Source organism: Petromyzon marinus, unplaced genomic scaffold (genome assembly GCF_048934315.1).
Source record: "Petromyzon marinus isolate PM22_M1 ecotype Great Lakes invasive population unplaced genomic scaffold, UKy_Petmar_22M1.pri1.0 PM_G_Scaffold_81, whole genome shotgun sequence".
Classification (NCBI taxonomy): Eukaryota; Metazoa; Chordata; class Hyperoartia; order Petromyzontiformes; family Petromyzontidae; genus Petromyzon; species Petromyzon marinus.
The window spans coordinates 161,328-178,941 of NW_027423037.1; the positions used below are offsets into that span (position 1 = coordinate 161,328).

The 17,614-nt window shown below is 50.3% G+C and overlaps 1 pseudogene; it reads right to left on the bottom strand.

The window, feature by feature from the left end:
* Nucleotides 1–1,423: 1,423 nt before the first annotated feature.
* LOC142921537 (heat shock protein HSP 90-alpha-like) lies at nt 1,424–10,151 on the bottom strand (annotated as a pseudogene).
* Nucleotides 10,152–17,614: the final 7,463 nt, after the last annotated feature.

The following is a 17,614-nucleotide window of genomic DNA, read 5'->3' on the forward strand; positions in this document are numbered from 1 at the left end:
GGGATTTGAGATTCTATTTTCGAGGGTGTAAGCCTCCAATAAGCTCGATGGGATCACTGGGGGGTCCCTCACCTCCTCGGTGTCACCAGGAAATCCACACCTCCCCCACTGTAGGCCAAATCCGCACAACGCATGTCATCATTCAGACACGGCGTTCTAGATTTGAAGTTTTCGTGACTGCAAGGATCCATACTTTGGTTCTTTCGGTAAAGTCACGTACCTACGTGACCAAAGAGACACGGCGTCTATGGAAACTGCACTTTCATGTGGTATGGTTCAACACAATATCGTACCGGTATCAGATCTGGGTACAAATCAATTCCTGCTGCCACCTGAACACAGACGTCAATTCCTGGACTGGGCCGGGCCAAACCGTGCACAGGTGGCGACCTGAGTGGGGTACAACTCGCCACCGTTGAAAAGCGAATGCATTATTGTTGTTTTTGTATTAAAACTGCCACCTGAAAAATATTGTGCTCCACCCCCACTCGTTGCGTCACGTGGCTTCATTTCTGGTCGCAGTGCATTTCTCGTGTCGTATACCGCTGCTGTGACACTGGAAAGGTCACCACCACAATCAGTAGAACCACGACTCAACAGCAGCCTTCCCGAGTCCACCCACCTCGCTCCGCCTCCAACAGCAGACAGTGGTCATTGCCACCCACTATCGTTCTGGTAGCAACTTACCAATTGATTTGCTTTAAAGACTAAGTTTTTGACAATCTTACCGGTGCTGTTTTGCACCATTTGTTGTATGTGGTGCATTCTACTCACCGCGTTCTTTGTGCTGGTTGTATCACCAGGATAATGCACACGACCTTGCCATTCGGCATCTTGCAATACAGTAGTTTTTTATATTTTGCTGTAACCAGGTTTCTGTATAACCATGTCCCCAACGAAAATGGCCATGCATTGCCGAGGTTTACCTGTGCCAAAAATAAAGTCACCCACCATCATCACCCATCGGCACTAGTTCCCCATCTGTAGGCAACTCGCCCCACCAGCACCCCCTTGTCACCTACCAGGCTGCAGACCCTTGGGCTGGAAACACAGCCAGCAGCATCTCAAGATTGCCAGGTCTACAAAGTACTGTAACGCGAGGGGACACGCAGGGTAACCCCTGTGCACATAACCACAGCCCTCGCAGCCGCTACGTGGCGCTACATTGTTCTGCTCAAATGAGCAATGAGGTAACGGTCACCTCCCATTTGCAGCTCAATTTTAAATTCCTCATTCCCATATGAGAAAAGTATCTCCATTGTATAAACACCGTTGGCTTTCTCCCCAGTGTTGCTTATTGTATCCCAGAGGGACGTTGGGCCGAGTCAACCCCAAAATCAGGATTTGAACTCACAACCTTCAGATTCCGAGCCACTCGCTCCACCGCCGAGAAACCAATGAACAGCCATGACGCATTTAGGAATAAACCCAGTAATGTGCGTGTAATTTTTATTAAAAAATATCCAAGGAAATTAAAAGAAGCACCAGAATGGCATTGACAACGGTGCAGCCAACGTTTAAAAAAACATAACTTAAATTCACTGCATGCAGTATATCGTAGCTTGTTCTGCAAAGGGAGGGGAGTTTTGTCGACATACCCACTCTCCCAGCAGCTGTCTGCACACCGACCATTTACAGTGGAATAACAGCCTATGGAATAAGCACAGAACTATATAGAAGCATTAACAGTATACAGAAATCAACACACCTCTGTAGGATAATTAATCAGGACGCGGCACTTCCTTCACCGCACTGCTCCACTTGTAAATACCCTCCTCCCATCATACTTCATCGCTTTGCCCACTCTTGTAAGAATCTTGCTCAATTTCGGGAAAATCTGTTCACTCGGATCCATGACAACTTTGAAAGAAAGTGCTGTTTGTTGCTGTGACCACTTCACGTTTTGGGCTTGTGGAGCCATGCTCACTCGGCATGTGGGTTAAAAAGAAAAGACACTGGGAGCCTTTACATGGTCCAGTCTTCATATTTGTGAACGCTTTAAAATTGTTATGAATGTGCAGAGCCCTAGGGTCACAACGAATAACATCGTGTGAGGGAGAACAGGGCGGGGGGGGGGGCTTCTTCCTCCTCTAGTCGACTTCCTCCATGCGCGACACGTTCTCGTCGTCGCCCTCCAGGGGTGGAAGGTCGTCTGCGGGACCGGCAGGGATGTCTTCAATTGTCGACTCATCGTCATCGATGCCTGCCACACACACAGGCTCCACTTAACGCTCCACATCCAACAACCCCACCTCACTGGGGAGAGCGGTCACACCTTGTGTAGCAGGTGTAATGTGTCAACTAGTGTGGCCTACGCAGCGGCTGTTATCAGCTCTGGGGACCGTAGTCACCCTCGCAGGATGGTCAGGATGGGCAGTCTACACCATTACATCACCTACACAAGATGACCATTAAAATAATTGCCCTCACCCAAGCCACCTCATTTTGACACAAAATAGAAGTGGTGGCAAGGGGGATATAAAAAATAAAATAAGCAGACAGCATGCCTCCTTCGCATAGCTAAGTGTAATTATTGTGTTATGTACAATATACAAAAACTAGTACCCAAAAAAGCTTTGACTATGTATTATGGATAGTACCCATGTTAAAAACATAAACATCTCAGCAGCATTGGTTCAAGCAAACCTGGCTCTGCTGATGGGACAATGATCATCAAAACTGGTCCAGAATTGGCTCGTGTAGTACCAAATGCTGCTGAAATTACACTCCGAGAAGCCTGTGTGTATATGGAGAGAAACGGGAATGAGGCCAATTCTCTTTGTATTTTGTTGCCTATTTAACGGTGGGGAATTGCAAGTTGTTGCGAGAGGGAATCGATGCGAGGCCTACCAAGTCCCAGCTTGATCATGCGGTAGATGCGGCTCGCATGCGTCTGTGGGTCCTCGAGCGTGAATCCAGACGACAGCAGCGCCGTCTCAAACAGCAGGATGACCAGGTCCTTCACCGACTTGTCGTTCTTGTCCACCTCCACCTTCTGACGCAGGGTCTCCACGATGGGGTAGTCGTGGTTGATCTCCAGGTGCTTCTTGACGGCCATGTAGCCCATGGTGGAGGAGTCTCGCAAGGCCTGCGCCTTCATGATGCGCTCCATGTTGGCCGTCCAGCCGTAGGTGCTGGTCACGATGCAGCACGGAGAGGAGACCAGCCTATTTGACACGGTCACCTGCACGGCACAGAAGGGAACGCGCATTAACAATGAGCACGGTGGACAAGTGCCGTTGTATTTACGCAGAAAAAAAGTGAGCAGAGCCCTCGTGGAAATCATCCAAGCGTCAAGTGGATTTTTCTTGACAGCAGCCGAGCACAGGCCCAAATACGTCAAGCGGCCAGCAACAAACAGTACTATCAGTACTATCAAAATTGTAATAGGTAAGAGTGTGACATGTGTCTTGAAGTGATGAAGGTTATGCAAGGCTTGGAAAAGGAAACAATGGGGAGGGTATTTCAAAGAGGCGCAGTGTGAGGTGAAGACGCAGAAAGTGTTTTTACAGGAACTGGGATTGGTCGAAGTGTCGATGAGGCCAAACATTGGGTGCAGGGATCAGGGGCAAGTTGATGGGGACAGTAAACCATGGTCGTAGCGATAGAAGATTGATGAGGGGACTGACCATCGTTGAATAAGTGACTGGATGGAGTGCTGCATCAACCATAAACCTACTCTACATTGAATTATAACAAGCACAGCGAGGTAGGAACTGGGTGCCGCAGTGTTGAGATGTTAACTACCTCGCCTGGTATACAGGTCGTGGGTTCGATCCCAGTCCTGACACCTGGATATTTGGAGTTTGCATGTTCTCCCCGTGGTCACATGGATTTTTCTCCAATACCTCCGGTTGTTCTCTCCACATTTAGAAACATGGATCGAGAGTATATAGCTCTTAGAAATTTCCACATGATAAGCCACTTCATTGGGCTATCATTTGTGGCCAGATCGCTTCTAAGAGCTGTATAGCTCAGTGGGCCTTGCCTGGTAAGCTAAAAATAATTTAGTTTCAGTTTGGGGGTGGCTCCCCACCCCAGACAGGTTCACATCACAAGTCCTGCCGAGTGCTCACCTTCTCCACCTTCTCCAGGATCTCCTTGACCACCTTGCAGAGATTCTCAAACTTGGCCTTGGCCTCCTCCTGTCTCTTTTTCTCTTCCTCATCTTCCGGAAGCTCCATGCCCTCCTTGGTGACGGAGACGAGGGTCTTCCCGTCAAACTCCTTCAGCTGCTGCACGCAGTACTCATCGATGGGCTCCACCATGTACACCACCTCCAGGCCACGCTTGCGCACGCGCTCCACAAACGCAGAGTTGGCCACTTGCGCTTTTGACTCGCCTGCGAGCGAAATCGCGGTTCACAAATTAGCCTTCCGGCACCACGGCCTCGTCTAACGGTTTGGCAAATTCCCGCTCAAATGAGCATCGCGACGATGCTCATCTCCCGTTTACAGTCCCATTCCAGATTCCTTTGACGAAGACTAATCTAAAGGAGAACCACTGTTAACAACCACAAAGTGGAATGCTATTTATAGACCGAGGGACGATTAACAGTCTGCAAAGCTTCACAATTAGATTACTTGTACAGTCTACACTTAAGTTCAATACTTGGGCAACGTTCTTAGCCAGGAAGTGCTAGCAGGCTGTGTGAAGAGCATCGTGTGTCGTGCAGCAGTGCGTGTGTGGTGCCATGGAGTGTGGTGTCGTGGCGCGTGTGGTGCTGTTGGCACGTGCGTGTCTGCCCGCACCGGTGATGTAGTAGATGTGCTTCTGGTTTTCTTTCATTCGAGACACGTAGTCCTTCAGCGAGCACATGTCCTCGCCCGACATGGACGTATGGTAGCGGAGCAGCTCCGCCAGCTTCTTCCGGTTCTGAGAGTCCTCGTGGATTCCCAGCTGTGGGGAATAACGATAAAAGGCAGAGCGACAGGGTCAGATTTCCCCCTGACGAACTGAACGACGGGAAAAGCACGAATCGCAAAATATTCAAATCCACACCGCTGCAGAAATTCGGCAAATGGTGAGAGCATCCACCTTGATGTTTTTGGAGAACTGCTCATAGAACTTCTTGTAGTTATCTTTGTCCTCGGCGAGCTCCGCGAACAGCTCCATGGACTTCTTGACGATGTTCTTGCGGATCACCTTGAGGATTTTGCTCTGCTGCAGCATCTCACGCGAGATGTTAAGGGGAAGGTCCTCGGAGTCCACCACTCCCTTCATGAAGTCTGCACACGGTGAACATTCACGGCTTTAGTATTTATCACTGTAAAAACTCTAGAGAAACCATTGAATAGAAGTGCTTTAAGGGAGGAAAAAAATGACATTGTTTACGAGTTGCTCTCAAGCCTGCATGCATCCCCGCTTACTGAGATACTCCGGGATGAGGTCTTCACAGTTGTCCATGATGAAGACACGTCGAACGTACAGCTTGATGTTGTTTTTCTTCTTCTTGTTTTCAAAGAGGTCGAAAGCCGCCCGCCGGGGGACGAAGAGCAGCGCCCGGAATTCCAGCTGCCCCTCCACCGAGAAGTGCTGTAGCACAAACACGCCATGTGCAATAGGCATTCAGTACATTTTGTACTTGCGCATTTCCTGTGGCGCATGGCCCTCATCACGAAGGCACCTTTTGAAGTCTGCAGTTGCTTCACAGTTGGGTGGAGGAGGGGGGAGGCAATGTTGCCACTTGTTGTTCCAATTAAGCAACGCTGTGGTTTAACGTTACAAATGTAGTGAATTTGGACTATGATGCCACAACACAAATTACGTCACACAATCTCTGAACCGTACACCGAGGCAGATATAGCGTATTTTTACGGTTCATACACCCCGCAGTTATAACCAGGCAGGCCTCTTAACAATTGAACAAACCTCTGTAACAAGCAGCGAACATGCTACCCTCTGGGCCGCATCATCGCACAAGTCAACAGACGGGCAACACACGCCAGGCCACATACGGCAGCCACGAGGCCCTGGCTCGTCACCTCCACTATGTCCAGAGACAACGGCACCACCACGCTCACCTTCACGGCAAGGTGGTCCTCCCAGTCGTTGGTGAGGCTCATGTAGAACTCGCCATACTCCTCCGCCGTGATGTCGTCCGGGTTGCGTGTCCACAGCGGCTTTGTCTTGTTCAGCTCCTCCTTGTCCGTGTACTTCTCCTTGATCTTCTTCTTTATCTTCTTGTCCGAGTCCTTGGCCCTGTCCTCCTCCTCATCGGAGCCTACGTCTTCGATGTTGGGAGTGTCGTCGTCAGACCTCTCTTAGATTTATCAGGAGCCGCCTCCTCCTTATCCTCCTCGTCATCGCTCACCTCCTTGTTGCGTTCTTTCTCCACCTGCAACAGACGGATTACCCAAACTTCAGACGACATACGATGGAGGTTGCTCACCAAAACAGCGATGAAACAAACGGACTGCGGTCCGAGTTGGTCGAATGTACGAAACGCAGCACGTTACTCACGTAAAGCGTGATGGGGTAGCCGATGAACTGGGAGTGCTTCTTGACAATGTCCTTAATTGACCTCTCCTCCAGGTACTCAGTCTGGTCCTCCTTAATGTGGAGCACGATCTTGGTGCCACGACCGAGAGGCTCCCCTGCACCGCATCATCGCAGCCACTCGAGATTAGCAAACTCATCACCCGGCAGCGGGGTGTGCTGGGCGTGCGGCATGGCGAGAGCCACGCGTGCTCCACCGGGAGCTCATACTCACCATCGTTGTCGGGCCTCACGGTAAACGAGCCGCCGGTCGAAGACTCCCACACATATTGCTCGTCGTCGTTGTGCTTGGTGACGACGGTGACGCGCTCGGCCACCAGGTAGGCACAATAGAAGCCCACGCCGAACTGGCCGATCATCGAGATGTCGGCGCCCGCCTGCAGGGCCTCCATGAAGGCTTTGGTGCCCGACTTGGCGATGGTGCCTAGGTTGTTGACGAGGTCGGCCTTGGTCATGCCGATGCCCGTGTCGACGAGTGTGAGTGTGCGGTCGATCTTATTGGGGACGATGTCGATCTTGAGCTCCTTGCCAGTGTCCAGCTTGCTGGGGTCAGTGAGGCTCTCATAGCGGATCTTGTCCAGCGCCTGGGCAGACGGGGGACCGCACAGTGATGTTTACAATGCCATGGCAACAGCAGATCGACGCATGCTACCACATCCACGACCATCACATTCACGGCTCGACCAAATTCCGGAATCTACGACTAAGCGGCAGGGTGGCGGCACAGTGGCAACTCATGTGCCTCACGGCAAGAAGGGCCTGGGTTTTATTACTGACTATGAGGGTGCCTGGAGTTTATACACTCTCCCCCTATTTTTCATGGGCTTCATCAGGTTTGCTCAGGTTTCCTCCCATAGCGAACAATACTTTGGTTATGTAACTTGGTAAATAATACCTCGATAAGCAAATTTTCGATATAAAAACTTTGGATTTATTACTATTATATTAATGGCAAAAAATAAATTCACTGAAATTTGATAAATAAAATAGCCCATCTACAGTTCAATATAAATAAGAATAAAATTACAAGATACAGTTTTATGAGCATTGAGATCGGCTATAGAAATTGTGTCTACATTCGTCTCGGCCAATCAGCATGCAACAATACACTGTTACGGTGATATGGTGTTTGGTGGGCAATGTAGCCCCTCATGACTGCACCGAAGACTACACTGGCTAGTGTGAATATTTTTTCAGTACATTACACGGTTTCTTTTAATTATGACGGTTTTTGTATTTTAATACTGTACAGAATAAAATATTTTCAATATAAATGATCTTGATACGAATGGGAAGTTATTGAATGTTTATTGTATGAAATTGGAACGCACCCTCAGAGTACTAACGTACATGCTATTCAATGTAACAACTTTTGATATACAAATGAAGCTCCAGGAACGCATCAACTTCCTATATCGAGATATTGGCCAAAAACATCCCAATGCTGGCTGAAAGAATACCGGCAAATTACTCAATTTGGATCACACACACCAAGTAACATCGTCCCCAACCACAAAAACTTTGCAGGACCCTCCTGAAAACGAGTCTTAGGACTCTGAGGTAAACAAGCGGAGTAAATAAAATAATACATTGCAAAGATGTCTGCCAATCTACTGTTGGATGAAGGCCTCATTTCCACACTGTCAGTCATGGAAGTGTATTGGCAAGCAGTCTACACAGTAGCAGTGGACATGGGGCCACTCACAATGACAGCAGCAACGTTAATCTAAAATCACAATTAGACCGCAAGCGGCCCATACGATACTTTGGATGTGTGAAGGGGCGGGTGGGGGGGGTCCTAGCATCCCCTCCCCCTTAATAGCGTGGGGGGCCGGTGGCGTCAGGGGTGTGGCGGGGTGTGTCCGTGTGTGACGGTGTGTGGAGTGGGGTGTGTCCGTGTGTGAGGGTGTGTGGAGCGGGGTGTGTCCGTGTGTGAGGGTGTGTGGAGCGGGGTGTGTCCGTGTGTCCGTGTGTGTGGAGCGGGGTGTGTCCGTGTGTGAGGGTGTGAGGAGCGGGGTGTGTCCGTGTGTGAGGGTGTGTGGAGCGGGGTGTGTCCGTGTGTCAGGGTGTGTGGAGCGGGGTGTGTCCGTGTGTGAGGGTGTGTGGAGCGGGGTGTGTCCGTGTGTCAGGGTGTGTGGAGCGGGGTGTGTCCGTGTGTGAGGGTGTGTGGAGCGGGGTGTGTCCGTGTGTGAGGGTGTGTGGAGCCTGGTGTGTCCGTGTGTGTGGAGCCTGGTGTGTCCGTGTGTCAGGGTGTGTGTGTAGCGGTGTGTGTCCGTGTGTGAGGAGCGGTGTGTGTCCGTGTGTGTGGAGCGGGGTGTGTCCGTGTGTGTGGAGCCTGGTGTGTCCGTGTGTCAGGGTGTGTGAGGAGCGGTGTGTGTCCGTGTGTGTGGAGCGGGGTGTGTCCGTGTGTGTGGAGCATGGTGTGTCCGTGTGTGCGAGGAGCGGGGTGTGAGTGGTTCCGTACGTCGGAGCTGTTGGAGATGAGCTCGCGCAGGAAGATCTCCTTGTTGGAGTAGAAGGTGTTGATGATGAGGGACATGAGCTGGGCGATCTCCGCCTGGAAGGCGAAGGTCTCCGCCTCCTCGCCACTGCCCGCCATGGGCTGCGTCGTCTCCGACACCTCGGGCATCTGTGGAGATAGCAGCGCAGGAGAGGAGACGCGTGGGGGCACCCACTGAGCCTCTAGAGAGCCCCTGTGGAGACACGCGAACACGGAGTCCCTGTGCGGACACGGAGCCCCCTGTGCGGACACGCGGACACGGAGCCCCCTGTGCGGACACGGAGCCCCCTGTGCGGACACGGAGTCCCTGTGCGGACACGGAGCCCCCTGTGCGGACACGGAGCCCCCTGTGCGGACACGGAGTCCCTGTGCGGACACGGAGCCCCCTGTACGGACACGGAGTCCCTGTGCGGACACGGAGCCCCCTGTGCGGACACGGAGCCCCCTGTGCGGACACGGAGCCCCCTGTGCGGACACGGAGCCCCTATGCAGACACGGAGCCCCTATGCAGGCACAGAGTCCCTATGGACCTTCCAGAATGTTCCCTCTCACGGGCACCACCCGCTGACCGCTCCGCCTGCACCATCGCCCACCCACCACGGCACCCACACGGCACCCCCCACGGCACCCACCCACGGCACCCCCACACGGCCCCCACCACGGCATCCATCCACGGCCCCCACCACGGCACCCCCCCACGGCATCCACCCACGGAACCCCCCCACGGCACCCACCCACGACACCCACCACGGCACCCCCACGGCACCCACACGGCACCCCACCACGGCACCCTACACGGCATCCACCCACGGCACCCCACCACGGCACCCCACCACGGCACCCCCACGGCACCCCCACGGCACCCACCACCGCCTCGCTCGCTCTCTCGCGTCCCCCGTCAGTGGCGGGCGCCGCCCGATGGTCTCCGGTTTACGGCCGACCGAGTGGTGGTGCAACTCGACGTGACACCGAGCAGCCACTGCACCTCCGAGTAGCCAGCCGACAGTCGCTACTTCAACATTACAAGCATCGCCGAGCACGACGCATACACCGTACACTGCTCTCAATAACGCCGTCGTTACCTCGTATCGTTCTGCCGTAGCAATGAGAAGTCGTCAAGGCGCAGTGGTTCGCGCTTTCGCGGTGGCTGCGGCAGATTTCTGTGAGCGCGGCGGCTGCCGGCGCCGCTGCTTATAGCGAACGCGAAATTTCGAGAAGACGCGGGCGGGGGTCTCGCCCCGGCGTGCTCCGGTGATTGGTGGAAGTTTCGCGAAACCCCGCCCCCTCGCTCTCGATAATTATCAAAGCCTCGCCCCCTCGCTCTCAATAATTCTCAAAGCCCCGCCCCCTCGCTCGCGAGAATTCTCAAAGCCCCGCCCCCTCGCTCTCGAGAATTCTAAAAGCCCCGCCCTCTCGCTCTCGAGAATTCTCAAAGCCCCGCCCCCTCGCTCTCGAGAATTCTCAAAGCCCCGCCCCCTCGCTCTCGAGAATTCTCAAAGCCCCACCCCCTCGCTCTCGAGAATTCTCAAAGCGCTTTCGCTTCCACGTGCCCATAGACTATCGTGGTGTATCACAGCAATGCCCATAGACTATCGTGGTGTATCACAGTAATGCCCATAGACTACCGTGGTGTGTCACAGTAATGCCCATAGACTATCGTGGTGTATCACAGTAATGCCCATAGACTACCGTGGTGTATCACAGTAATGCCCATAGACTACCGTGGTGTATCACAGTAATGCCCATAGACTATCGTGGTGTATCACAGTAATGCCCATAGACTATCGTGGTGTATCACAGTAATGCCCATAGACTATCGTGGTGTATCACAGTAATGCCCATAGACTATCGTGGTGTATCACAGTAATGCCCATAGACTACCGTGGTGTGTCAGTAATGCCCATAGACTATCGTGGTACCAGCAATGCCGATGGAATGTAATGGTAAAAACATTACCCATAGACTACTAAACGTGTAACAGAAAACATAACTATTTTATTTTACGGGCATTCTTCTTTGTGACCTTCGTTTGAATCCACTGCTGAGTTCGGTCTTGGCACGCGTTGAGTCGGAACGCGTCGGCATCCCACTCCACATTGCGGAGCCCTTTGCGTGTCGGCGTGAATCACTCCACTACGGCGAACCCTAAGAACCCCGACCGAGGACGCTTCTAGAAGTAGCCGCAACACGGGCTCACGTGAAGCGGAGCCACACGCCCGGCGGTCATCGTGGCCCGTGGCTCCAGCTAGCGGGGTCTTTGTGCTGTTCACCGGGCCGCGAGCAGTACGGGGACACGGGCTCGCCGGGCCTCACTGGGTGCTCTGTTCGCCGCAGTTCGGCTCCATTGTGCCGTGTGGCAGGCAGCCCGCGGCGGGCTGGGGAGATGGATTGTTGTGGCGGGCACTCGACAACAGTGGCACACACGTGCTCGAGCGGTGTTCTCTAAGGCCAGTATGCTCTGTGTATTTTAACACACACCAGGGATTGAGTATGGTCTGTGGATTTAACACACGCTATGGGTTGGTATGCTCTGTGGATTTAACACACGCTATGGGTTGGACATGGTCTGTGGATTTAACACACGCTATGGGTTGGGCATGGTCTGTGGATTTAACACACGCTGTGGGTTTGGTATGGTCTGTGGATTTTTACACACGCTATGGGTTGGGTATGGTCTGTGGATTTAACACACGCTATGGGTTGGGCATGGTCTGTGGATTTAACACACGCTATTGATTGGACATGGTATGTGGATTTGACACACACCAGGGATTGAGTATGGTCTGTGGATTTAACACACGCTATGGATTGGACATGGTCTGTGGATTTAACACACGCTATGGGTTGGGTATGGTCTGTGGATTTTTACACACGCTATGGGTTGGGTATGGTCTGTGGATTTAACACACGCTATGGGTTGGGCATGGTCTGTGGATTTAACACACGCTATGGGTTGGGCATGGTCTGTGGATTTAACACACGCGATGGGTTGGGCATGGTCTGTGGATTTAACACACGCTATGGGTTGGGCATGGTCTGTGGATTTAACACACACCAGGGATTGAGTATGGTCTGTGGATTTAACACACGCTATGGGTTGGGCATGGTCGGTGGATTTAACACACGCTATGGGTTGGGCATGGTCTGTGGATTTAACACACGCTATGGGTTGGGCATGGTCTGTGGATTTAACACACGCTGTGGGTTTGGTATGGTCTGTGGATTTTTACACACGCTATGGGTTGGGTATGGTCTGTGGATTTAACACACGCTATGGGTTGGGCATGGTCTGTGGATTTAACACACGCTATTGATTGGACATGGTATGTGGATTTGACACACACCAGGGATTGAGTATGGTCTGTGGATTTAACACACGCTATGGATTGGACATGGTCTGTGGATTTAACACACGCTATGGGTTGGGTATGGTCTGTGGATTTTTACACACGCTATGGGTTGGGTATGGTCTGTGGATTTAACACACGCTATGGGTTGGGCATGGTCTGTGGATTTAACACACGCTATGGGTTGGGCATGGTCTGTGGATTTAACACACGCGATGGGTTGGGCATGGTCTGTGGATTTAACACACGCTATGGGTTGGGCATGGTCTGTGGATTTAACACACACCAGGGATTGAGTATGGTCTGTGGATTTAACACACGCTATGGGTTGGGCATGGTCGGTGGATTTAACACACGCTATGGGTTGGGCATGGTCTGTGGATTTAACACACGCTATGGGTTGGGCATGGTCGGTGGATTTAACACACGCTTATTGGTTGGGCATGGTCTGTGGATTTAACACACGCTATGGGTTGGACATGGTCTGTGGATTTAACACACGCTATGGGTTGGGTATGATCTGTGGATTGAACACACGCTATGGGTTGGGTATGGTCTGTGGATTTTTACACACGCTATGGGTTGGGTATGGTCTGTGGATTTAACACACGCTATGGGTTGGGTATGGTCTGTGGATTTAACACACGCTATGGGTTGGGTATGGTCTGTGGATTTTTACACACGCTATGGGTTGGGTATGGTCTGTGGATTTAACACAAGCTATGGGTTGGGTATGGTCTGTGGATTTAACACACGCTATGGGTTGGACATGGTCTGTGGATTTAACACACGCTATGGGTTGGGTATGATCTGTGGATTGAACACACGCTATGGGTTGGGTATGGTCTGTGGATTTTTACACACGCTATGGGTTGGGTATGGTCTGTGGATTAACACACACTATGAGTTGGGTATGGTCTGTGGATTTAACACACGCTATGGGTTGGGTATGGTCTGTAGATTTTTACACACGCTATGGGTTGGGTATGGTCTGTGGATTTAACACACGCTGTGGGTTGGGTATGGTCTGTGGATTTAACACACGCTATGGGTTGGGTATGGTCTGTGGATTTAACACACGCTATGGGTTGGGCATGGTCGGCGGATTGAACACAGGTCGGTGGATTTAACACACGCTATGGATTGGACATGGTCTGTGGATTTAACACACGCTATGGTTTGGGTATGGTCTGTGGATTTAACAAACGCTATGGTTTGGGTATGGTCTGTTGATTTAACACACGCTATGGGTTGGGCATGGTCTGTGGATTTAACAAACGCTATGGTTTGGGTATGGTCTGTGGATTTAACACATGCTATGGGTTGGGCATGGTCTGTGGATTGAACACAGGTCTGTAGATTTAACACGCTATGGATTGGACATGGTCTATAAATTTAACACACGCTATGGTTTGGGTATGGTCTGTGGATTTAACACAGGTCTGTAGATTTAACACACGCTATGGATTGGACATGGTCTGTGGATTTAACACACGCTATGGGTTGGGCATGGTCTGTGTATTGAACACAGGTCTGTAGATTTAACACACGCTATGGATTGGACATGGTCTGTGGATTTAACACACGCTATGGGTTGATCATGGTCGGTGGATTGAACACAGGTCTGTGGATTTAACACACGCAATGGATTGGACATGGTCTGTGGATTTAACACACTGCATGGGTTAACCATGGTCTGTGGATTGAACACACTTCATGGGTTGAGCATGGTCTGTGGTTTGAACACAGGCTGTAGGGTGGGTATGGCCTGTAGATGTAATATGCTTTGGGTTTAGCAGCGACTGTAAAAACACGATTTAAAACTATGTTTTATTCTACCAGGTAAGGCCTGCTGAGTTATATAGCGCTTTTTCAAAAGCCATCTGGACATAACTGATAGCTCAACGAAGCGGTGTATGTGGAAATTTATTGCACCCAAATACTAAAATTTAACTCACACCAGGGATTGAGTATGGTCTGTGGATTTAACACATGCTATGGGTTGGGCATGGTCTGTGGATTTAACACAGGCTATGGGTTGGGCATGGTCTGTGAATTTAACACACGTTATGGGTTGGGCATGGTCTGTGGATTTAACACACGCTATGGGTTGGGTATGGTCTGTGGATTTTTACACACGCTATGGGTTGGGTATGGTCTGTGGATTTAACACACGCTGTGGGTTGGGTATGGTCTGTGGATTTAACACACGCTATGGGTTGGGTATGGTCTGTGGATTTAACACACGCTATGGGTTGGGCATGGTCGGCGGATTGAACACAGGTCGGTGGATTTAACACACGCTATGGATTGGACATGGTCTGTGGATTTAACACACGCTATGGTTTGGGTATGGTCTGTGGATTTAACACACGCTGTGGGTTGGGCATGGTCTGTGGATTTAACAAACGCTATGGGTTGGGCATGGTCTGTGGATTTAACAAACGCTATGGTTTGGGTATGGTCTGTTGATTTAACACACGCTATGGGTTGGGCATGGTCTGTGGATTTAACAAACGCTATGGTTTGGGTATGGTCTGTGGATTTAACACACGCTATGGGTTGGGCATGGTCTGTGGATTTAACAAACGCTATGGTTTGGGTATGGTCTGTGGATTTAACACATGCTATGGGTTGGGCATGGTCTGTGGATTGAACACAGGTCTGTAGATTTAACACGCTATGGATTGGACATGGTCTATAAATTTAACACACGCTATGGTTTGGGTATGGTCTGTGGATTTAACACAGGTCTGTAGATTTAACACACGCTATGGATTGGACATGGTCTGTGGTTTTAACACACGCTATGGGTTGGGCATGGTCTGTGGATTGAACACAGTTCTGTAGATTTAACACACGCTATGGATTGGACATGGTCTGTGGATTTAAAGCACGCTATGGGTTGATCATGGTCGGTGGATTGAACACAGGTCTGTGGATTTAACACACGCAATGGATTGGACATGGTCTGTGGATTTAACACACGCTATGGGTTAGGCATGGTCTGTGGATTTAACACACGCTAAGGGTTGTGCATGGTCTGTGGATTGAACACACTGCATGGGTTAACCATGGTCTGTGGATTGAACACACTTCATGGGTTGAGCATGGTCTGTGGTGTGAACACAGGCTGTAGGGTGGGTATGGTCTGTAGATGTAATATGCTTTGGGTTTAGCAGCGACTGTAAAAACACGATTTAAAACTATGTTTTATTCTACCAGGTAAGGCCTGCTGAGTTATATAGCTTTTTCAAAAGCCATCTGGACATAACTGATAGCTCAACGAAGCGGTGTATGTGGAAATTTATAGCACCCAAATACTAAAATTTAACACACACCAGGGATTGAGTATGGTCTGTAGATTTAACACACGCTATGGGTTGGGCATGGTCGGTGGATTTAACACACGCTATGGGTTGGGCATGGTCTGTGAATTTAACACACGTTATGGGTTGGGCATGGTCTGTGGATTTAACACACGCTATGGGTTGGGTATGGTCTGTGGATTTTTACACACGCTATGGGTTGGGTATGGTCTGTGGATTTAACACACGCTGTGGGTTGGGTATGGTCTGTGGATTTAACACACGCTATGGGTTGGGTATGGTCTGTGGATTTAACACACGCTATGGGTTGGGCATGGTCGGCGGATTGAACACAGGTCGGTGGATTTAACACACGCTATGGATTGGACATGGTCTGTGGATTTAACACACGCTATGGTTTGGGTATGGTCTGTGGATTTAACACACGCTGTGGGTTGGGCATGGTCTGTGGATTTAACAAACGCTATGGGTTGGGCATGGTCTGTGGATTTAACAAACGCTATGGTTTGGGTATGGTCTGTTGATTTAACACACGCTATGGGTTGGGCATTGTCTGTGGATTTAACAAACGCTATGGTTTGGGTATGGTCTGTGGATTTAACACATGCTATGGGTTGGGCATGGTCTGTGGATTGAACACAGGTCTGTAGATTTAACACGCTATGGATTGGACATGGTCTATAAATTTAACACACGCTATGGTTTGAGTATGGTCTGGGGATTTAACACAGGTCTGTAGATTTAACACACGCTATGGATTGGACATGGTCTGTGGATTTAACACACGCTATGGGTTGGGCATGGTCTGTGGATTGAACACAGGTCTGTAGATTTAACACACGCTATGGATTGGACATGGTCTATGGATTTAACACACGATATGGGTTGATCATGGTCGGTGGATTGAACACAGGTCTGTGGATTTAACACACGCAATGGATTGGACATGGTCTGTGGATTTAACACACGCTATGGGTTGGGCATGGTCTGTGGATTTAACACACGCTAAGGGTTGTGCATGGTCTGTGGATTGAACACACTGCATGGGTTAACCATGGTCTGTGGATTGAACACACTTCATCGGTTGAGCATGGTCTGTGGTTTGAACACAGGCTGTAGGGTGGGTATGGTCTGTAGATGTAATATGTTTGGGTTTAGCAGCGACTGTAAAAACACGATTTAAAACTATGTTTTATTCTACCAGGTAAGGCCTGCTGAGTTATATAGCTCTTTTTCAAAAGCCATCTGGACATAACTGATAGCTCAACGAAGCAGTGTATGTGGAAATTTGTAGCACCCAAATACTAAAATTTAACACACACCAGGGATTGAGTATGGTCTGTGGATTTAACACACGCTATGGGTTGGGCATGGTCTGTGGATTTAACACACGCTATGGGTTGGGCATGGTCTGTGAGTTTAACACATGCTATGGGTTGGGCATGGTCTGTGGATTTAACACAGGTCTGTGGATTTAACACACACCAGGGATTGAGTATGGTCTGTGGATTTAACACACGCTATGGGTTGGGCATGGTCTGTGGATTTAACACACGCTATGGGTTGGGCATGGTCTGTGGATTTAACACACACCAGGGATTGAGCATGGTCTGTGGATTTAACATACGTTGATTTTGCATGTTTTATGTTCTCTCGTAATTTCTTGCAGGCAAAGTAGCTGAAACGTCGAGATTCGTTATTGCCGTTTCCAATTCGTACTGTATAAGAGCTTACTTGAAAGTATTCAGTAAAATACTCATTCACTGCAAAAGTTAATGAGCACCCCGCACGATGCGAACACATCAGCACTGGGGAGACAAAGGTGGCCGAGCATGGTGCTGGCTCCACCACCCCCTGGTTTCGCCGCGAACCCCGTAATAGGTGCTTGCTAACAGCATTTCCTCAACAATGCGTTTGATTTGTAGGGGGATTCTAGATGA